The following is a 23,509-nucleotide window of genomic DNA, read 5'->3' on the forward strand; positions in this document are numbered from 1 at the left end:
TAAAACTAAAACAAATTAAAAGTACAGAAAAGTGCACATTTTTGCCTGAGTTGAACTTAACAAAAGTAATAAACATTTATACAGGATTTATCAACCTGCATTTGTGAGTGATCCACAGCTTTAGCGTTAGCAACAGGTTGCAAAACATTTGCGTGGTGTCGGCTCAAATGGTTATGTAGGTTTGTCGTATTGTTGCAGTGTACTGACTGCACTGACTCACGAGGCACACACAACGTAATTACTATCGACTTTGTGTATCCAAACGTCGGCTTTTAATGTTGTTGGCACTCATTTTAACACACTGCTACCTCGCACCACTGTCACCATTTTAATGAATAAACAAAAGACGTTGTTTGGCGGTCAAGCGGGGCGTCTGAACAACGTCAATCACACTCTGGCGGCACTCACACTGCCCCCATGGGCGTGGGGCATGATTACAACAGAAAAAGTTGATTTCAGGATTTTATGAATTGATATTGAATTGGCAAAAAACATATTGCAATGCACTGATAAATCGATTTTTTTACCCAGCCCTAATGTCTACCTCTAGTTTCTAAACGATAACAATAATACAACATGTCATTCACAATCATTTTCTGCCACAGTTAGTTGGCGGCTGATCTTGTCTTCTGCTTGGAGGGTAAGGAGCTCCTGAATCTAATTGTTTTCCCAATTTGTTGTTGTCTTTGACTTAGCCACTAACTAACAGCTGCTTTTTAATTCTCCTGTGGTGGGTCACACACATAGTACGCCATCAAAAGTTACATCTATCGTGTCCATGGTCCCCTCATGAGAGCTGTCTTGTTTATACAGTGACCGTTTAAGCGCCTTAACTACCTCCCGTGGCAGCTTTAGGGCGAGACAACTTGGTGTTTCTAGCCTGTGACATAATGAGATCAACATACAGTATTTGTCCTGTTGATGTAAACAATAGCACTCAGCCTGGTGCTGCTGTTCTGCTTTTCTGTCAGGTTTTTGCTGGTCCCTGCTGAGAAGCAGTAGAGGAGATGCATGTCATTGTGGCTTGGCACAGTGCAGCTAAAGCAGACCCAACCATGCCGGTGGAAAAACCTTAATAATGGTTTGTATAAATGCTTATTTTATCTCTCCCAGAATTTATTTCAGCAGCAGAATGACCTAACTTTTCATACTCTGCTCATTTTGGCTAGTCTGCAGCTTTTCCATGCTTGGGCTTCTCTGTTCAAAGCTTAATTGGTACGGTTGAGGACGTGTTCCAATTTGTCAGCTCCCTTGCACCCCCAAGAGACCAGTGATGGTGTCTTAGTGTGAATGTGTATATGGCGAGGTGGGGGGAGGGTGCAAATGGGGTGTATATTGTCCTTTCATCCCTGAGGTATGTGAGGGTGGGTGTGTGGGTCAGGCTCCCTCAGGGTGAGCCCACCTTATTGATCAGCTTCATGTGTGTTTAACTGTAGCCCTCTGGGTATCATCTGTGCATTGTCTCTTCCAATCTATTCTTTCTCTTCATCTCATCACTCTATCCCAGCAGCCTCTGCTCCATCCATTTCATCATCGCTCTGCCCTGTGCTGCCCCATCTTTGTGTCTCTAATTTAGCTTTCTGTCTCCCTGCCTCTTCGCTCTTTTCTCAGTCTGTGTGTTCATTTAGTCTGTCTTGGATGGATGGAGGGGGGAGGGAGAACAGAAGCAGAGGACGACTGGTTAAATGAAAAAGAGGTGAGGTTATGGGACAAGGTGGAGGATGGGAGTTATTGAGACAGGGAGAAAAAAAAGAGGCATTCGCCCTGGTTAAGATCTGTCTGGGAAGACTCCATCACATCCTTCAGAAATCCAATCAAACTACCCTTACCCTTTGAATTCTGAGATGGCTTATTTGTCCAAAAACATGGGAAGAAGGTGATGAGCAACTTAAAAAGAAATGACAAAAAAAGCACAAAATTAGAAAGAAAAAAAATCAAGAAAAATACCTGAAAACTTGCTTAAATAAAAGGAAAGGAAAACAAATGAAAATGATCTGAAAATGCACTGAAAAAAAAAATTCTGTAACAAAATTTTAAATGTATAATTATCGGCATTATAAAAATAGTTGAATAGAAATTTTCTTTTAAATTTCTATACCATTTCAAATCCTTTGGAAATCCAATTTAACAATCTTAACCCTTTGAACACTGAGCAAATTGGCTTGATTTATTTTTTTAAATGGAATAAAGGTAATAAGCAACTTAACAAGAAATTACCCCAAAATAAGTACAAAATGTGTAAAAATAAAAATAAATAAAAGTACAAGAAAATTACCTGAAAATTAGCAAAAAATCCAAGGAAATGACCTGCTTAAGAAATAATAATAATGCTGTAACATAATTTTAAAAGCAAAACTGATGACTACAAATATAGTTGAAATCCTATGATTTTCAAAGAAACCAAACCAATTTGATCAGAATTCACAGATTTAAAGGCATCTAAACCCAGCCAAAAAAATGATGTAGATCCAGGTTTTAAGGGTTAAGCAGCAAGGGAGATAGCACACCTTTAATGTTCTGAATAATAACATCATGTTTTTAAAATCTTTCAACAGATGGGAAAGCATTTTCACACAGATGTTGAGCCAAACCTCAACAACGAACAAGCAAATAATCAAAAGCAAACAACCGAAGCGCAGCAGAGCAGCAACTGGCACATCCTCTTATTTTAATACATTTGAAAAGCAAAAAGCAGAGTGTGATGCAGGCCACGGCCCAGCTGAGAATGCCTAATTAGGGCTGAATGTAAAATGTAAGAGTCACATTTCATGCCGAAGTGCTTTTTCTTGTTTTGTTTTTTCTCAGGGGTTTGGCCAAATTAGCATTCACAAATCTGGGTAGTGGATCACAAAGATTAAAGTAAAAGTTCTTTGTAGTTGGGGGGTTGTTGAGGCTAACGCTCTTCCACTCCAAACCTCCTTGTTTCAGCATTTTCCTTTCAGAGTCAGGCACAATATGGCAGGGAAACCCATGGATGACCCACTTTTTTCACCTTTTCACAGCCTCCCCCTCTTCTGACAGAACAGGATTCCAACATCAAAAGCTGTTCAGCACCCAGTGAAAGCACTCGGCCCTGCCCAGGTCTGATATCCTTAAGGTCTGGAGCATCTTCAGGGAGGGGGGCGTTAAAAAGGGGAATATGGAACTAAATGGAAAAAAGCTTGAGGCTGCTGAAAAGCCCCAGCGAGCGAGTGAATGTCATGAGAATGGTCAAGCAGTGATTGAGATTCTGTACCCTGTGCTGCTCGTCCGGGAAGCTCAAGATGAATGTAGGTGACTTTACATTTAAAAAAAAAAAAAAAAAGCTAGGACACAATCAGTGAAATGAGTGAGTGGCCCCTACTCTTCATCCCTCTGTCTCGTTCGTGGAAGTCATGTGAAAAAGCAGACAAAAAAAAAAGATGAGAGGACGAGTAAACGACATGATTTGATTATATTGTTGTGCTTGCTGCGAGTGCTCCTGCTGCCTCGCTCCAGGAAAGTCACCTTGTCTCGCCGAGGGTGCGGAGATAAGCAGGCTTGATTGGGCTTGCTATTACATCACTTGTTTGTTTAACGCTTTCATGTTCTGTCAGACAGACAGAGGAGAAACAAAGACTTTCACAAGACACTCAATAGTTTACGTGAACTGGAAAAAAATATGCAAATAAGAGACATAAGTATTTGAATTTAAACAGCTGCTGAATACTTAACATTGAAAATAAACACCACTCAATTCATAACATTGAAATGTTTTACTTTGAGAAACATGTATCTGAATTATTTGTTTTAAATTTACCTTTGAAATATAATAATAAGAAATGTATTGATTTGCAATTGGAAAAATTGTCAAATTTAGGTCTGTTTTTAAGTTGAAAATGGTCAAATCGCAACATTCAGGACACCCAGAACAGGAAGAGCAGTCTGAATGTAATCAAACCCGCTTCAACGATTTTTTTTGTTTGTTTGTTTGTTTTTTTCGTATGTGAATTTTCTGAACATTGAACAAAAATGATTCCTTTATCATCTTTTGAAATTCGAAATAAATTTTAAAAAATTAATTTCAAAGAGGTGCATTCAGAACAAACAAATTCATATACACTGTTTTAAAAGCAAAATATGTCAGAATTATGAATTCGGTGGTATATCATTTCAATATTTGAGTTCATTAAAAAAGAAAAAAGGGACTACGTAAACATGCACAAAACTTTCAAAGCTGCTTTCTGCCCTCATTCCAAAAGAGTATTCCTCCTGAGCTGTTGATATGCCTAATGATAATGAATATTCCATTAATGCTTCTGTTTACATGCAGCTGTGTATATTCCAATTAATGTGTCTCAACATGTTATTAACCACTTCAAAATATTTTTAAAAAGTGCAATAGCAGTGGCTGCTTATGCTATTTTGCTTTTTTGTATCAAAATAGTATTTTTCCCCCAGTTTCCTACCAGTGGGAGACTGGTTTGACCATGCAGACATTCCTTCAGCCACCTCCAAGGATTGTGTTGCAATATTTCCGCTTATCCAAAAACCTGTTGACAGTCTTTCATAATGTTTAAACATACTGGTATGTGTCTTTACCGTTCAGACCAGAAGTATGGGCTTTCTTTCGGGTATGCAAACTTTTGACAAGTTGGTTTGTGCACAATCAGATCCATGAAAATGCACAGAGCTGACCGTAAACATGCCGTGTGAAGCTGTGTGTCGCAAACTGTGTTAAACCCCAACTGAGATGCTTACTCAGACTGTGCTACATGGTAAATGGTAAATATACCTGTGTTTGTATAACTACTTTTTTAGTCATTTTTGACTGCTCCTGCTTTTTAAAGAAGTCATTCTTACACTATCACACACAAACGGCAAAGCCTTCAGGCCAGAATTTGGGGTTCAGCATCTTGCCCAAGGACACCTCGACATGTTGACTGAAGGAGCTGAGGATCGATATGCAAATCTTCTGATTAGTGAATGAACCTCTCTACCTCTGAGCCACAGCCACCCCAAATGTCCATTGTCCAAAGAATACTCGAATTATACCAGCATACCTCACGTCTTCATCAGAAAATGCTAAATTCAGAATATCTAGACAGAATGTTTTTTTACGTGACCCATATCAAATTTAGAATACTGTCTTATTTGTAATAATAGTGGGGTTTTAGTGTGCATGTAAAGTAGTCATTGTGTTTTTAACAGAGTACCTGATGTAGTAATGTGTGGCTGACCAGCTGCAGCCTGACTCTTGCAAAAGCAGCATCGCTGTCATCAGGAACATTTAGTCCCAGGAAACAAATGGCCTGCCAGTGACTTACAGTCCTTTAGGGGAATGCATTTATGATTAGCAGCCACTTTCTGAGATGACCACATCCTTCATGTATACCCACAACACACACACACACTGAGTGATAATGGATGCACTACATGCAGGCTAAAACACCAGATGAAGATGCTGAACCAGTAATTCCCTAAAGACATTCACAACAGGCTTCAGTGAACTTCACCCAAACTAGCCAAACTCTAAATCGCATATGGAAATGTGTGTGTGGGCGAGTGTGAAGGGCTTGTATATTTGTTTATTTGAATGTTTTTGTACTTAACACAAGGTCAAGTGTGCAACCTATTAAAGCAAATGAGGTGTGTGTGTTAAGAGAATTCTGTGTGTGTGTGTGTGTGTGTGTGTGTGTGTGTGTGTGTGTGTACTGATTAGTCAATTAAACACAGAGGAGTTATGAAAAGTTGAGCTACTGAAAGAGGAGGGGTGCATGTGTGTGTGCAGTGAAAAGGTGCAGCTCTGACCCTGCCCCATAGTCACAGGGGAGTGACATGTGTGTCCCAGGGTCCAGCAGTCACCCAGTGTTTCAAGTGTTAGCTCTTATATCACAGGGTCAGGCAGTTAATGTGGACTCAAAGTAACTAAATGATAACCTCTCAGATGCTTAGTTACTATAGGTCCATGAAATTCTGGTAACAGGGCCGTTTACACAGCAACAGTTCTTGCATGAAATGTTAAACTTTTGTTGCGGTTTGGCCTTTGGTTCACAAACACTGATTACAAACATCAGAACATCCCATGTAGTGACATCTGGAGGGAAATACAGATGTTTGTTAATTTTCCTTTCACCTCCTCAAGGGGTTAAACATTTAATAATCCTCACATGCTGTTCATTTGGATCAGGATTTATTTTATCACACAGACCATAGGGAGCAACATTTTGTTTGGAACAACATTGTAGCCTCTTCTTCTTAACTCAAATTCTAAAGCAAGGGGTCAACTTTTTTCTGATCAGAGTAAAACTGTTTCCTATTATCTAACACAGTCAACCATCCCATCAGTGGAGTGGGAATGGTGTGGGTCAGCAGCACCACTTTGCCATGTGGCTACACTGCAGCTTGCATTAGTCGCACCACACCCTGACACATCGACCGGAAAAGTTAAGCGAAGTCGTAATGAGTACCTTCACAAGAAGTATTAGCAAAATATTAGTAAAAAGTTACAAAAAGAAAATGTGAAAATCTGCACAATTAAAGAAAAGTGTGTGTGTGTGTGTGTATAATTATAATAATTAATATTACTCTCTGGATATTTTTTCCCTATTTTTTCCCCTTTATTTTTTGCTGTTTCAGAGGTTTAAATGCTTGTATAAAGCATCTGAATGCAGGACAAGAAAACTGATGCCGATCCAGGTTTCAAAGGGTTAATCCACAACATTTTGAGAGGACCACTGATGTTAACAACCTAACAAAGGACTTGGCAGGACGTAGTGTGGATTAAATGATCTCTCTAGGTTATCTAAAAACATTCTTAATGCCGAATTTCCCAAGAAATCATTTTTCAATTCCATTATTTCAATGAGTCAGTTTCAGAGAACCCTAACCTTCTAAAGGAAAGTGAGAAAAGCTTTAAAAGCTCCACATGAGCAGATGGTGAAAAGAGTGAAAGGCTAATGGAGTGACAGATGATGAAAAATATATAATGACTTCCACTTTGCTTCTTCACCTCGGCAAAGGCAAAGAAAGCATCTGTCCCACAACCCAACACCCTCTGTGTAACAGGAAAACACTGACTTCTTTGGAAGGGAGCGTCCCTTGCACTGGAATGAGACGGGGCCCAGCGTCATCACTGTCGTCATCAGCCAGTCTCACCTTACTTTGAGTCACACACTCTGAAACTGGCAGTACACTGACATTTGCTGGCAGCACAGTTTCACATCAGACTGACAGAATCTTTCCACTTTCCTGTGTGTCTTTCTTTAGGAGCAGTGAACACCCAACCTGTATCATGCTGATATGATTTATAGACTTCACTTTATTTTTAGAGTCCTTGTGGACAAAATGGACGGAACCCTAATTACCCAAGCAACACACATGGCAAAAGAGTACCTTAACAAACCAACAAACAACCCAGCAAACACATCACTGAGAACAGAGACTGACTGATACCCAGCAGTATCTCAGAGGCTGTGTCCCAGCGGTGATGAAGCCTGTGACTTCAGTTAATCTGTGGGTGCAGTATGGGCTCATTTAATCAGGTTTATTTGGTATCACTCCAGAGTCTTTATCAAACCCCCTAATGTTAGTTAAGATGTCTGATACGCTTAAAAGCACCCTAATCTGCGGCTCCCTCCTGGCAGTGCTGGGCAGGCCAGACCACTGGTTCTGGGACCTGCAGCTGATGTGTTGGAACACATGGTCATGATCCAGACTGAAGAGCCATTTGTTCTGGAGCCATGGCATACCACACATCAACAGCTGCTAAATCATGTCTTTGCTGCAATCACAACTTGTTCATGTACTGCTGTCAGTCTGAAAGGGATAGTTCAGATTTGTTAAGTGGGGTTGTATGTGGTACTTATCCAGAGACAGTATATTACATATGGTATATGAAAGTCAGCGTGCCCCCAGTTTGGAGAAGCAGGCTGGAGTCTGCCATGAAAGCTAAGCAATGTACCCCAGTGGAATCAATATTTAATTTAATATCAATTTAAGTGTACACTTCATTGAGAGTATTTCCACTGCTTTACCTTAATGTCACAGTGATTTTCAAAGGGAAAATGAAGCTGGTCTATTACTCTCTTTAAAGCCAGACTCCATTGACTGCTCATTGCCTTCTCTCCATGTTTTTGAAGGAAATCAAACCCAATTTTCTCAGATTTCAAGTGGTTAACTTCCTTGTCAGACTCCTACCTGTTTCTCCAAACTGGTAGTGTGCCAACTGACATCTACTGTAGGTTATACACTGAATCTGAATAAATACCCCATACAACACTGTTTCAAAAAACCTGAACTGTCCCTTTAAGACAATACTGAAACAAAAGCATTAGAGAACAATTCTGCTTAATGTGCTCCATGGAAATATCAAAAAATTGTTAATGCTCAGCATAATCAGTTCGGCATGAGTACTGAAACTCATCTGACTCAGTTTCTGACTGAAACAGCCATGTGCCTCAGTCTGACTGACACTGCACAGTTACAATAATGGACCCTGGCCTGCAAACAGCCTGCAAATAAAATCAAAATAAATCATGCCCAAATGAAACAGAAGATCTATTTGCATGTCACACCCTGCTCCGTGTATCCTTTTTCTAAATCAGACCAGAGTTGCTTTCTGAATGCTGTCTTATCTTCACCTCTTTGTCTAACACTGTAATCTATCATTCACTATGTGTGGAAGCAGCTAAATTGTTAATGACATACTTTGTGTTCTATCCAACCCAAGCATGTATTTTAAAATGACACCATTACATGCTCTGCTTGTTTTTTGGTATGAGAGTCTCCGTGGTGAGGAAGCACACACGCCGTGAAAAACACACACACACACACACACACACACACACACACACACACACACACACACACACACACTTGTCCAAACACACACTTGACTCTCCTGCAGTGTTTCCTGTCTACCCTGGCTGATCATTTCCCTGTAATCTAATGCTTGGCTGCTCATCTCCGGTCGGCCTCGGCTATGTGTGTGCACGTGTGTCTGTGTGTGTCGCCATTTCATTTTATGAGAACAATAGTGAACCAGTAATTCCCTAAAGACATTAGCAACAGGCCTTAGTGAACTTCACCCAAACTAGCCAAACTCTAAATCACATATGGAAATGTGTGTGTGGGCGAGTGTGAAGGGCTTGTATATTTGTTTATTTGAATGTTTTTGCACTTAACACAAGGTCAAGTGTGTAACCTATTAAAACAAATGAGGTGTGTGTGTTAAGAGAATTCTGTGTGTGTGTGTGTATGTGTGTGTGTGTGTGTGTGTGTGTTTGTGTGTGCGTACTGATTAGTCAATTAAACACAGAGGAGTTATGAAAAGTTGAGCTACTGAAAGAGGAGGGGTGCATGTGTGTGTGCAGTGAAAAGGTGCAGCTCTGACCCTGCCCCATAGTCACAGGGGAGTGACATGTGTGTCCCAGGGTCCAGCAGTCACCCAGTGTTTCAAGTGTTAGCTCTTATATCACAGGGTCAGGCAGTTAATGTGGACTCAAAGTAACTAAATGATAACCTCTCAGATGCTTAGTTACTATAGGTCCATGAAATTCTGGTAACAGCGCCGTTTACACAGCAACAGTTCTTGCATGAAATGTTAAACTTTTGTTGCGGTTTGGCCTTTGGTTCACAAACATGACAATGACGTTTTGAAGGCCTGAAAACACAAACTTTTGAAACTGGGTTCAAGGGTGTAATCTTTTGAAAATGCCACCCCTTCTGTCGCTGTGTTAACTGGCAATGCACAGATCCTGTGACAACAGTGAGGTTCATTTTGCTCATGTGCATGTTCTTCTATGGTGTGCCATTACAAATGGTCATTACACCACCGACTAGTGGCCTGTCATGCATACTCCAGTGTTTTCAGTTGTTTTACTGGATCCGTGTACTTGAGGAACATTCTCACAATGTTATCATATGAACATTGATTTTTTTTTTTTTTTTACAAGAGACACACAAGAGAAAGACTTTTACGTTCTTATATGGCCCTTCTCCTCTAAACGTGACCTCGGGGCGCAGCTGCCGCACCCATGAAAAACAGGCGCTCAGGAACGTATGTGCTTTACGATGGCGTTGCTCCTACTTTTGAATGCACAATGGATTTGAGGGCACAAAAAATATGGCATGTGTACAGGCCTTAAAGGGGGGTTTAAACATGAAGACATTACCCGCATTTCTATCAAAAAATGTTGGTATAGGCAAACTGAACTGAACCAACCTGCTTGGTGGAAATGCAACTTCTGGCACACTCGGTCAGATAACATCAGACACTGGTCAGGGATGCACAAATCACACTTTTTCTCAAGTTCAACACCTAAACTCAAGGAAATGACTGACAGCGCTGCACTCTCTTCCATTCTTTTTTTTCTTTTTCAGTGTAAAAACTCTGAAGAACTGATTGGGAGAGTATTTTGGGAGGTAACAATTTTTTTACAACGAGTTGAGATTTACAATTGTGCAATGATAACTAGAAAACAGCATTTAACGTGGATTGATCACGTCTGGCTGGAACCACCTAATGAGGTCAGTATCTGTGCCGACATGGATCCATGTATCACATCAGTGCATCCTCATTTCTTCTACTAAATTACAGCTAAGAGCATTGATTCAACTCAGGCACAAATACAGTCAGCATTTTGCTGGATGGGAGGTTTACGAGACATTATAAGACAAAAACATCAATCTCTGTAGTGTCCTATCGAGGTCAAAGGTCAAGATATATAAATATATGATATAGAGAGCACTGGTTGAGCTCAACAGGACTTTTATGAACCAACCTTATTTTGGTGAACAGCTGTTTGCAGGCACCTTGCAGCCTCTCTGTATACATTATCATTCAGCCACTGTTTTCATTAAGTCTGCTAAATGCACTTTACTCCTGCTAGGATTTGGTGGTATCACGATTTTTAGATATCCTGAAGGTATGGTTCTCAATACCATCGTAAATGCAGGCGCTCATCTTTCTATTGAATTCATTGTATGTAGTGCACAGCACACACCACCAGAACCCAGTCTCTGGCCTCTACTGGTGGAACAGGCAGCTGAGCTGAAAGACAACGCAACACTAGTGGTGGAGGGAGAAGTAACAGGACTGTAAACAGCCGGCAGCCAGCAGGCAGAGAGACACCGTGGGGAATAATGGCATGTTATGGATTTATTTTGACCAAACTGGAGCTAGTGGTTGTTGGAACAGTGGTCTTACTAACTAGATTACTAACAAGAATAACCAATATGGTTTGAGTAAGTTTTATGTTGTTCCTGTGGAGTTTAAATGAAGTGAGTTTTATGATAAGTTAACGAGGCGATTAGGCCTCGCCAGTCTTCTGAGATAAAGTTGAATTCAAAAAGTGTACAGCGGTATTATTCTGTTTAATAAGGAAAATAGGTTTGAGAATATTACTTTTTTTATTTTGTGGGTTTCTATTGTATTTTTTTTAGTCAGAAAAGCTAAAAGTAAGTAGCGCACTCGCCATCAGGGGGAGGGGTGTGTGGCCATTCACTTATACCGTCATATACCATATAACCTGGTGAAATTTCAAGAAGGTATGAAATATTACATATCACTGAAGCCTAATTCCTGCTACAAAGTTAGAGAGCAAGGATTTGGTGTGAGTCCTCATGACACTTTAGGAGGGTGCATGCTTCCCAAAAAGGGCCTGAGCCTCAGTCCTCCAGCTGGAGTACAGTTGGACGTTGTCTCAGAGCACTAAGACAGCCTGCCATGGCCCAAGCTGAATGATGGGGTTTGAGTTTTGTGCAGAAACTGCTGACAGTGGGATGCGACCCTGGGCGTTCTGCTTATTTGAAACAGCTGGCCGGATTGCACGGCCCACAAAGAGAGGTTATGAGAAGACATAAACGGTTCACCCACCAACACCATCCGCCTGATTCAACCACAGAAGCTTCCTGGCTTCCCCCTCTCTGGCTTCCCCTCCAACCAGGTCCTCCGCACTACCCCAGCCTGGAAATAAATAGTCCTGGCTCCAATTTCACAATGTAATCAAAACACTGGGCTTTGTGGGAGCGCCCAGAGGATAGGAGCTGGGCAGAACGGTGGGACAGGGAGGAGGAGGACTTGGAAAGGGAGGAGAATCAAGGAAGAGGGATCAGGCCTTAGTTTATATAACCAAGGTCAGCTGGAGGAAAAACACAATAATCCTCAGCGAAGGCAAAAACAGTAAGAGCACATGGAGGAGGGCTGACCAAGGGAAGGGAAATATGAAAACAAACAGATAAAAGTCGCGGCGGGGAGGCCTCCGTTTGCGTGGCCCGAGCTTCTGGTTTGGCATGAGGGAGGAGTAATTGAGAGCAGCCGCTGACACTTTAAATAGCTGCTGAGTGCGGTGGGATGCGGTTTGGGGGGAAGTGGACTTGACACCGCAGGAGGAGGAAAACAAATCCCATGAGCCATTGTGTAATTCAGATGAATTGTAGGAAATACTTAAAAGTGATCGCCCTCTAGACACATCTGGCTATTTTGGATTAAAACATCTGCAACAGGAACAATCACCTTTACAATCATTACATAAGAATCGAAGAGTCCAAGCTGCCATTTTTTTTGATTCTGTGGAATTATTGCACAAGCATTGGCAAGTAATATAAATTCCCTACCTGTGGAAGTTCAGAGTTCTTTTCCTACCATTTCCAATTTTTCCATGGCTCCCATGAGGATGTGTCCAAACCTGGAGGAGGACAAGCAGTTAGAAATTCCACACAGAGCATTTTTACCGCTTTCTTTCCGACAAACCAAAAGCGTGGCATAAAGCACAACACAAACGCTCTTTGAGGAACCATAATGTGGAAACAGATGATGATAGCAGGAGTCGGAGGCTGAAAAATCCCCCTCTACGAAGTGAGCTTAAACCATTTGCAACACCTGCCATGTCTCATTAGTTGATGCTACACAGGTGAGGCTCTCTGATCTTCAAACAAGGCAACCATTGTTCAGCACAACAACAAAGAGCTTGCAGAACACGGCATGAAAAAGGTAGCCACAAAAGTCACCTTTTGAAAAGCAGACAAATGGTTGCAACCGAGGAGAGGGCCTGGTACAAAGTGAAACATGGACTCTCTGCAGAACTGTCATTACACAGATGTAAAGCTATGGCCAGGAATGGTTAAGCGTTCATCACAATATAAAAAAAAGAAAACAGTGAAAGAAATTGTAATTATAAATAAAATTTTAAGTTTGATCTGAGTGAGAATGTCTATATTCTAGGTGAGTAAAAGTTAGCAGTCCACTGCATCCCCTGGTTGGAGGCATTAACTGAAGCCATAAGCAATTTCATTCACCCTAGTCCAAAGAGTGTTGTTCAGTACATTAATATTATTTTCTACTTTTATTGAGTTATTTTTTAACAACCATCAGTTCTAATGATAAATTTGAAATATTTATTGATTTTCAAAATTTTTTATCTTTAAATACCAGTTTTTTGTCATGATGCCACTATGTTTTTAGATGAAAAAAATACACACACAAAATTACTTATTTTCAATATACTACATGCAAAGTAGATTTTTTTCATTATTATTATCATCACAGTCTGGGATATGTCAATGATAAGCAGCAACACTGATGGTGACAGTGCACCTAGTGGAAACAGCATGTATTTTCTCCATATGTCCAATATGGTAAAAATGGCATCAGGTAGAAAATAGTCAAAATGAAACAATTTTCAAGGCAAAAGCCCAGAATGACACCCAGAAATAATACAATGCATGTTTTTATGCTTTGAAGACTGTGGCATCAAAAATTGCAGTTTGAATGGGTTTCAATGATGTAAAAAAAACCAGTCTGAATGTAACAATTGTTTTTTCTACAGTGTATTTTGGACTTAATTTTCAGAGCTGAGCTGGAAATTCCAATATCAAACGGAAAAAACTTGCTAAAATTTATGCCATATGCATGAACACAGCCAAAATTAAAAAAAAAAAAAAAAGACAAATAAAAAGTTCGTAACATGTGCCAAACTGTATATACTGTATCTTACAAGCTCAAATAACCAAGCTGCACGGGCCAAATTCTGAATAACAGATGAAATTACATGAAACTCAGATCCTTCAGGAATTTTGCAACCCTGGTAAATTCTCACTGTGTGCTCATCCTTCACTACAGGTGTCCTGAAGCTGTAGAGCAGTTTCATTTTGCCAAAGCGCCACAAGGAATGCTTCCTGGGATGAAACTCGGTCAAAGGGGAGATTTTCCAATCCAACCTCAAGTTTGTAAAAAAAAAAAAAAAAAAAAGATGGTTTTAAAGTATGTAGCCCTCTGCCAGCTGATTCCTCAGCTCCTACCTCTGCCCTCTGGCCAGGATGTGCTGGATCTTGTTTTGTGGAGATCCCCTCAGGTGAGAAGCTGGCTCGGATGTAAGACACTAACTAACTCATACATTTCTCTTTGACCCAGACTGCGAGGGTGAGGCCTTGAGCTGAGCTGCGTGAGGACAAGTTTAAAGTTGAAAGTGCAGAAAGCCATTCAGAGGAATTGTGGGCAAGATTAATGGGCTGATAGGATTGACGTGACAGGAACAGGAAGGATTGTTGTCTTTGCTCTGATGTTTGTTCCCCTCTCTGAGTTTCCTATTCAGGGATTAAAGCTGACTTGTATCACACAATGGTATATCAGGTAGAGCAAACAGAGAACAGATAGAGTGTGGAGCACCTTTACTCTAAGAGCATTAGAGGATACGATCAGCTCTCTGGACTAGAGGCAGTGAAGCCAAGTCCTTCTGCCAACTGCTCTTTTGACGCCAAGCCAAATGAAGAAACCTTATGTAAAAGCCCTCACACACAGCCAAGCACACACTCTCACGTTAAGGGGGCAACTTGAATCCGGATGCATTTAAACCTTAATGGCCCCCTTTCTGGCCATGAGAAGGGACTGTGCCAATTTCAGCCAGGCTTCCCTTTGTTTGGAAATATACAGTGACTCAACTGGTGACATGGCGTGTTCACTCACCCTTGCCAAAACCAATGAGTCACTGGCCAAAAAAGGCGGGCGAACATTCACACACACCCCCACTCCACACACTCTATCCAGAGGGACATCTCACCCTCTTCTCAAAAATGTCTACGGCCCCAAATACTAGGGTACCAATGGTCAGTGCCGAGAGGGATCAGACTCAACTTAAAGAAGTATTTCACTGACATAAAGAAGGTCCTTACATAAAACTATGCCGTCTCTGCTCAAGAGATAGAAAACCTACAACTACCAGAATGCTATGCACCTAATGTGATGTGGAATGGTCTGTGTGACACAATGGCAGCCACCAGTAAAGCTTTTGAATTAAACTGAGCTGCCAGCCAACAGGTATTAAACCAAGGGATGAAAAAATCTGGTGGTCAGTCACTCGCGAAGATGGCTGAACATGCAAAGAGGTCTAAAGTTTGGCTACATTTTACCAAAACAAAAGATAAGGAGAAAGCAAAATGCAATTTATACTGCAAAATATGGGATGCAACACATTACACCTAAATGCAGAACCCTCTACCTTCTGTTGGTTGAAAAAACCCCTTCAATTCTGTCAGTTGTAGCAACTCCCATCAGTTAAAAATTGAAATCCACAGTTGTCGGACACAGGTCGGCTCAGTAAAATGACTATTTGGCAATGGTCAATAAAACATGATGTGTTCAAATGTAAAAAGTATCGATAGTGGTATCAATAAAGACTCGATTATGGTATCAATATCAATAAAAACAAACAATCCCCATTCCTACCTGGATCTTGTGTTACAGTTAAACAGTAAGCTAAAACATGTTTCTGAAAACATTTAAGATGAGAAATATGGAACCAAGGTTTATATTTGATCAGCGCTGCTTAGTTTTACCGTTTGATCTCAGGTTTTTCTTTGGCTGCCGTTTTCACTGCGCAGGAAGCAGTGTGGTGTCCACTTCCTGTTCACAACCTCTCGCCATTACAGCGAAATGGGGCATTAAAATTTATTTCTGAAAACTTAGGTGAGAAACGGGCAGTAACATAATCTTGATTTATATTTGATGAGCACTGACTAGTTATACTATTTGATTGGATTTCAGTTGGAGTTTGAGAGAGAGAGAGAGAGAGAGAGAGAGAGAGAGAGAGAGAGAGAGAGAGAGAGAGAGAGAGAGAGAGAGGCTGGTGTGTCTTGTGATAAGCTGTATACTCTTTGAATACGTGTCGGCAGCGGGCTGGCGGGCGATATGAAAATGCAGAAGTACAGCCTGTACTTCTACTAACAGCCCTGAGAGCCAGAAAAACACCTCTAAATGACGTTAATTACATCATTCAGCAGTATTTTGCCGGAGAGAAGGAGAAATATCCAGGCACTGGTTAGATGGAGGGAAGTTTACACTTCACACTTCATCTACACATACTACCTACTTTGTTTTGATACATAGCTGGTTTAAAAAGTATCCCTTTAAATCAGGTCAGCTTAACATGGTAAAAAAAAAAGAAGGAGATCACTGCCACAGCAGAGTGAGGGCAGGGGGGGCATATTTTCTACAAACAAGAGACACGTCCTTCAAAGCCACTAAAACTGTCCCAAAAAAGATTCTCGTGAGAAAACAGACTTTAAAAAGAGCCCACTTCCAGGCATTATAAAGTCCTAAAATTAACGTGAGCTTTCACCCTCGACTTGGCAATGGTGTCAAAATTTGGTGCGCATGATGGCACCATAATGTTCTTTTTTTTAGCTGGCTTTTTAATTTTGTCAGTTCAGTGGAGCTGGAATATGTACATATCCCAAACACATCAAAAAAACCTCTTCACGGGAGGAAATGACACAGAGTCACCAAAACCAACAGTGCCACCATTCCTGAGGTTGTTAAGCTGTCGGCCTTAAAACGACCATTGACAGTGTGCCTCTGGCTGTGGCCGCCCTGTAATTAAATACCAGAAATTTCATCTTTTTTTCCCTCTCTGTCCCTTGGAAAATATACACAGGCTCTAAATACAACTCGTGCCCTGCCCTCTCAGGGTTGTTGGCGCAGGGCTGATGCCATCCTGCTTCATTCCTCAACCCACATCTGGCCATTCAGCCTCAGAGTGAACAAAGGTTATATCAACACATCCCACCAGAACCGAGGCAGAAAAGCAGCCTTGGTGTCAAAGTGAAACGGAAATAGTGTTGTGGTTGAGCTCCTTAGAGCCAGGACCAAATGTATATTCAAACAGCAGAAATCTTCTTGGGAAGTAAGCGCTGGGGATTAATCTGTTAACTTTACAGTGAAGTAATGAGAGTGGCCGTCTGTCTCTAAGCCTTAATGAGACAGAGGATGAACGTGCTCCTGCGACAGCTTGGTCATTACGTCTAATTGTGTTTTTACACTGAGCACAGCAAGCAGCATACTGTCTCTGTGGCCAATTCATTCATTTGCAGGACCATGTTTTCGAATGGCATGCAAAAAAAAGGATAAGCGCATCATCCTAATCTGACAACAACACATGGTATGTGTGCCAATTCCCCCAACTCGTATTAGCCGTGATTGATTTTTTTTAAGTCTGAGGGGGGGTGGGCACACATGAGGGTCATCAGCTACCCCTCATCTGCTTACTTTAATTACCCATGCTTTTTTACTATGTGACAAACACTCCTTAAAGAAAGAAAGCTTCAAATCATCTCTTATCTATACACACACTCCTGCTCATCATACAGATTAACTTTAACTAATGCTGAATTTGCCTCAATCCCATTTCATTTTGGAAGCTTGGAACACTGTTCTCTTCAAGATACCTTAAATGTACTCTGGGGTTTAACTCTTTAAATAATCTCTGTGAAAACTGTCTGGAAGTAAGGTTGGGTGACATTGCTTTAAAATAATATTGTGATATTTTCTCAATATTTTTAAATGTCCTTTAAACTAATGTTAACTATAAAACATGATTTGTAGTTAACATTACGATTACCAATGGAAATGATGGCCAAAAGTACACCAAGACTAAGAGTCTTTAGCCATGCTAGCAGCTCTGTGAGGCTGTACTGAGGCACCATGGGTACCTTGTTAACCATCTTTAGCACCCGAGACTGCAGACATTTGCTAATTAGAACCAAAGTACAGCTGGGGTTGATGGGAATGTTTTGTAGGTATTTTGGTCATCAACCAAAGCACTGAATGATATGACATCTTGACATGATGATGGCACTAAACAGAATTTTTAAGGGATCACCAAACAGATTACAACTCATCCTGAGGGGAACATGAATGTGTTTACCAAAATCCATCCAAAAGTTGTTAAAACTGTTTACTCAGAACCACAAAAGTCAACCTCATGGTGCTGAATGATAAGTCAGAGCATCACCAAAGTCTGCAGGCTTGTTTCTCTGACGAAAATGAAAGTCTGTGTAAAATTTAATGGCTATCCATCCAAGAGTTGTTGAGATACTTAAGACTGGACCAAAGTGGTGGACCGCCCAGACACAGCCATGTAAAATAGGACCCAGCTAATAATAAAACTGGGTAAAATCATGCTTTAAAAGTTTCCTGTTCTGCTATATTTATCTTAATTTCAAATTTTACAGGTTTTAGTTCAAAAGTTTTAAGTTCAGGGGTTATGCAACCTAGTGAGACTCACAGCTCTTTCAGGCTGACACAGTGACACAGGTTAATCCCACACCGAATGGGTCGGTGCACATCACCTGACCTGGCTTTGCCACATCCTCACTGCCACTGAACAATATTTGACTCCATTTGTGATCGGGGTTAAAGTTAATGTTTCTGAGGTTTAAACACTGGAGCAACTTCCTGACTCATGCAAAAAGAGACAGGAAGATAAAATAAGATTTTCAAGAGAGACTGAAAAAGAGAAGATGTTTGGGCATGCCACAGACAGATTGTGCATGGGAAGCTAAAACTAAAACTGCATGTGATTAAATGTTGTGTAATTTGCATTTAAGCAAAACTGCAGTTGCAGACTGATGTCTCAGCTGTGATGAAAAGAGATTAACCTGTGACAGCAAATCATGTGAATGACTTAAATGTGGGTTGAATGCACTTCTCCACATGAAGGAGGCTACCATAGAAAGAGCTGCACTCCTGGCTGTAATCCCAGTTCTATCCTCACTGCCTCGTAGTTTCACTCTCCCGCTCTCCCCAGGCTCAGTAGCCTGGTATCTCCCTGCCACGCCTGTCACACATGTGCACGGCTCACACAAAGTCAAAGACTACAACAGTGCTCTCAGTCAATCTGATCTGAAAGCAGCAGACAGCAGGTATGTGTGCTCGTGCGACCCAGTGCCACCGGCAATCTACCTACTGAAGGTGATTTGATGCTTTAATCATGAACAGCAGCAAGATAAAACTCCACCTGCAACGCCAAAAGCTGTGCTAAAAAAAACCCTCCTGAAATTCAGGAAAAGTAGAGCAAGGATTAAGTGTGAACTTGTTCTTTTGCTTTCAGATGATGCTCGATAATGAATCGGATATGCAGCAGCAGCAGAGGCCCTGGGGCAATCAATGAGGATATCCCCCCACTGTTACTGTGCCAAGCACATACAGCCCACAGTATGTAGTACAGTCATCTAACAGGCCAGGCTAGAGCTGGGCAATATGATCTGTAAATTATATTGAAATATTTTAAAGCTATATATTCCTATATTTTGAAATCTACTCTCAAGTACTGCAGACTACTAAAATACGAAATAAATTTAATAAAGTATTGTTATAATAAAGTTAAATAAAATACTGTATAAGTAAAAGTACAGTTTTAACCCTTAGGGACTGTCTGGCACATTTTCCACACTTTTATTGTTTGATCTTTTTGGCTGTGTTCATGCATATGGCATAAATTTTGGATAGTCTGTGTAATTTTGTTTAATCTTGGAAATTCCAGCTCAGCCCCTACAATAAGTCTAAAATACACTGTGGAAACAAAATTGTTTAATTCATACCGTTAGATCCAAAAAATGCTCAATTGATACCCATTCAAACTGCAATTTTTGACCCCACAGCCATAAAAGCATAAAAACAAGCATTGTATTATTTCTGGATATCTGTATATCATTCTGGGCCTTTGCCTTGGAATGTATCATTTTTCATATTTTCCACCTGATTATGTCACTTTTACCATATTTGGTATGTGGAGAAAATACATGCTATTTCAACTAGGTGCACTGTCACCATCAATGTTGCTGCAAATCATTTACATATCCCGTTTTGTGTGTTTTTTTTTCATCTAAAAATATAGTGGCATCATGACAAAAACCTGGCATTTACAGGGTTAAAATGATTTTATGTAAAGAATATTTAATATTTATGATTAGGACTGATGTTGGTAAAAAAATAAATAAACTCAGTGAAAGTAGAAAATAATATTAATGAATATGTTTAAAAGCTTGATTTTAAAAAGCACTTTTGGTGCACAGAGTGATAAGTGTGTATAATAATAAAGCAAACCCTAAGGTTTAATAAAGTTAAACTTAAAAGTCTAAAGATAGGTACAGTGATATTATAATAAAGTAACTGTACTGTTATATTGAAGATAAACTACTGCTATGATAGTAAAATACTGTTTAGGTATTTTATACAATTAAATAGAACTGTTATGACTAAATAAACCTAATTTGAACCACTGGTGCTTTTATTCTAAAGCGCCTGGCTCATCTCAGGATGTGCTGTGAACTTGAAGCTTCTGGTCAGCAGTTAGATGTTAGTAGTTATTGGAAAGTTAAATTGTACCTGCAGTGCCATTTTAATTCACTGTGAGCTAGAAATAAACTAAAAGCTTTCCGGTTCATATATTATATTATATATTCATATATTAATCATATTTGACAGTTGCACTTGTGCTCCACAATCACAAAATGTGACTAAATATTTGCAGTCTGGAGCCCTGCAGATGTAAGAACACACACCTGCTCACACACTATCATCCAGGAGAGAGTGCTCTGGATGGGTAGGGGAGCGAGTGTCACGTATCGTGGCTGTTAGTGTTTCTTCTTTTTGTGTCTGTGAGAGGGAGAGAGCTGAAACACCAAGACTAGTCTCATAGTGGTGGCTTAAAAACATAATTGACAATTTATAATCGGTGTTTGCAATATAGTCATTTCATATATCCCAAGCAGGACAAGCTGAGATACATTCAGCATAATCTACAATCTTGCAGAGTGGTGCACAGAGAACAACCTAATGCTCAACGCCAGTAAAACCAAGGAGCTAATTGTTGATTTTAGAAAGAAGGTGGCAAAGACACACACCCCTATCTATATCAGTGTAACTGAGGTGGAGCAGGTGAACAGCTATAGGTTCCTTGGATTTACTATCAGTGAGAAGCTATCTTGGTCATCGCACATCACCACCCAGGTTAAAAGAGCACAGAAAAGACTCTACGTTCTACGGAAACTTAGTAAGGCTAAATTCCAGAGCAAGATCCTGGTTAATAGAAAGCATACTGACTGTAAACATCACCAAATGACATGGTTTGTGCATGGCCCAGGACAGGAAGGCTCTACAGCGGGTGATTAAAACTGCCTAGAACATCACTGGTTTCCATCTACAGAGCATCAGTGACCTCGGTGAAGTGAGGTGAGGCTCAAAAGATACTGAAAGACAGCAGCCACCCCAGCCCAGTCTGTTCACCCTGCTGCCATCCAGAAAAAGATACACAAGTATCTGCTGGAGAACCACCAGACTACAGAGCAGCTTCTTTCCCCAGGCTGTGAGACTCCTCAACTCCTCCTTCAATGCCAAAATGATGTAGCAGGATTTAGGATCAACTTTAATTTAATTTCTTCTTAAACCACGTTTAATAAAAATGACAAATAAATCTACCTTGTACCTTGTATTTCCCATCCCTAGGCCAGACCCATCACACAAGATCAGTTTGACAAAGAAGCAACTTTTAGAATATGTAACAGTTCATTTATGAGTTATTTTTTTGCATAAAAATGTTTCAAACTGAAATGTTAAAACTGTTCCTCCTCTGTAAACTTGCCCAAAGATAACTTACATCTTTATCTGTCTGATTTGGAAACACAGAGCTGGGCGGACGCCTAATTCACTTCAGGGTAAGATTGTTTAGTTTCCATTTCTTTCAAATTATGAGAGAAAATCACATCACGTCCATGTGATGTTTCCACTACATTCAATCAGCAGTGCCAGTCCAGACTGCAAGACTTCCACCAAAACTCCTATGGGATTTTAACATTTTAAATCTGATGAAATGACGGCCAAAGCACAGCCACTACTATCTTAGCCACTCCTATTTAATGATAAAGTGACATTCCACACTGCCCAAAGTGGTAAAACAAACAACACTGTTCAAAGGACTGGGGATCCTCTACTTTTGTGTGAATCAAAGCCTGATATATCATCATCCTCCATCAAGGAGCCACACGATTGTGGGGTGACATGTTCCTTCATGTGACTGAAAATCATGTGATGTGAAGGTCCTGAGCAGCTGCTAAATGGAACCTCAAGGTAGGATTGTTTTGACGAATGGCCACAATTGTTTATTTCGACTTTATTCAACACACATCATCCTGCTGCTGTAATTACTCACCAGTATTTTCACAAATGTGTATCATTCCACGGCTAAAAATAGTCCCCAACACAAGCATCACTTTCCCCAGGTTAACCATCATTCACTAAAACCTACAGTGCCCAGCTGTTTTAGTAACTTACTGTTACTAATTTTAAAGATTTTAAAATTGTGAAAACCAAACAAGGACAGGTAAATTGTAAAATATCAAGAAGCAGAATAACATATTGGGGTTTTTTTTTTTTTCAAAAATATGATTGAAAACATAACTTTTTGCATCTGCAGAACTCTTTCTGAATGTACTTAAGAGAAATATTTTTGAAAGAAAGCATTCTACAGTGTTACAAGTCCTTGTGAAACAATATACAATTTTTGGGGACTCATCAACTGGACAAAATGCACACATGAAAAAAATCATATTTGGCAGAGAGTAGTGTCGGTACAATCTTGCTGTAATGCTAATGAGTAGGAGATCTAAATGAGGCCATCTCCTTTTGACTGCCTTCTGCTATACAGGCCATCAGGTCATGGGGTCATTATAGTAATCAGTTTGTGGTCATGATCAATAGGCAGCAGACTGAGCATGTATAATCAATAAGGGCCCCGGGAGGGCAGGGTTGCTATGGTCTGATGACATCACCACTACATGGTACCTACTCTACTCTACTCTACTCTACTCTACTCTACTCTACTCTACTCTACTCTACTCTACTCTACTCTACTCTACTCTACTCTACTCTACTCTACTGACGTCAGTTTTAACGCGACACACGCATACGCACAGGATTCGAATTACACAGTGGCTTTTGGGAGATCCCCATTTTCCGGTCTGCACCACTACTAAAACATGTCACATACATAAAGCGTGCGGCAGCGCCTGTTCAATAAAAGGGTTACTGCAAAAAAGATTGTACTAATACCACTGTAAGCAGTTAATATCACCAGTAACATTTCCTCTCTCTCTCTGTCCCTTCTGTTGGATGATAAGGACTTCAGGTGACTGCGTAGATGTAGGAATCTGAGCGTAGCACCGCTTCACGCACAGATGGCCGCAGCAGGGATAGACGCAGAAGTTAAATAGTGCAGAC

The 23,509-nt window shown here is 40.5% G+C and overlaps 1 protein-coding gene across 4 annotated transcripts in view; it reads right to left on the minus strand.

The window, feature by feature from the left end:
* The window catches only part of plxnb1b (plexin b1b), a 152,004-nt gene that overhangs the window by 104,926 nt on the left and 23,569 nt on the right, over window positions 1-23,509 (minus strand). For 3 of the 4 annotated variants that reach the window (XM_088082911.1, XM_088082929.1, XM_088082918.1), the window contains exon 2: window positions 12,577-12,647. The exons of the other annotated variant lie outside the window; for it this stretch is intronic. The gene's annotated coding sequence lies outside the window, so the exon portion shown is untranslated. The remainder of the gene's footprint in view (window positions 1-12,576; window positions 12,648-23,509) is intronic. 4 annotated transcript variants of the gene reach the window in all.

This window comes from Plectropomus leopardus, chromosome 2 (assembly GCF_026936395.1).
Source record: "Plectropomus leopardus strain MGB_pleo_1.0 chromosome 2, ASM2693639v1, whole genome shotgun sequence".
Taxonomy (NCBI): Eukaryota; Metazoa; Chordata; class Actinopteri; order Perciformes; family Serranidae; genus Plectropomus; species Plectropomus leopardus.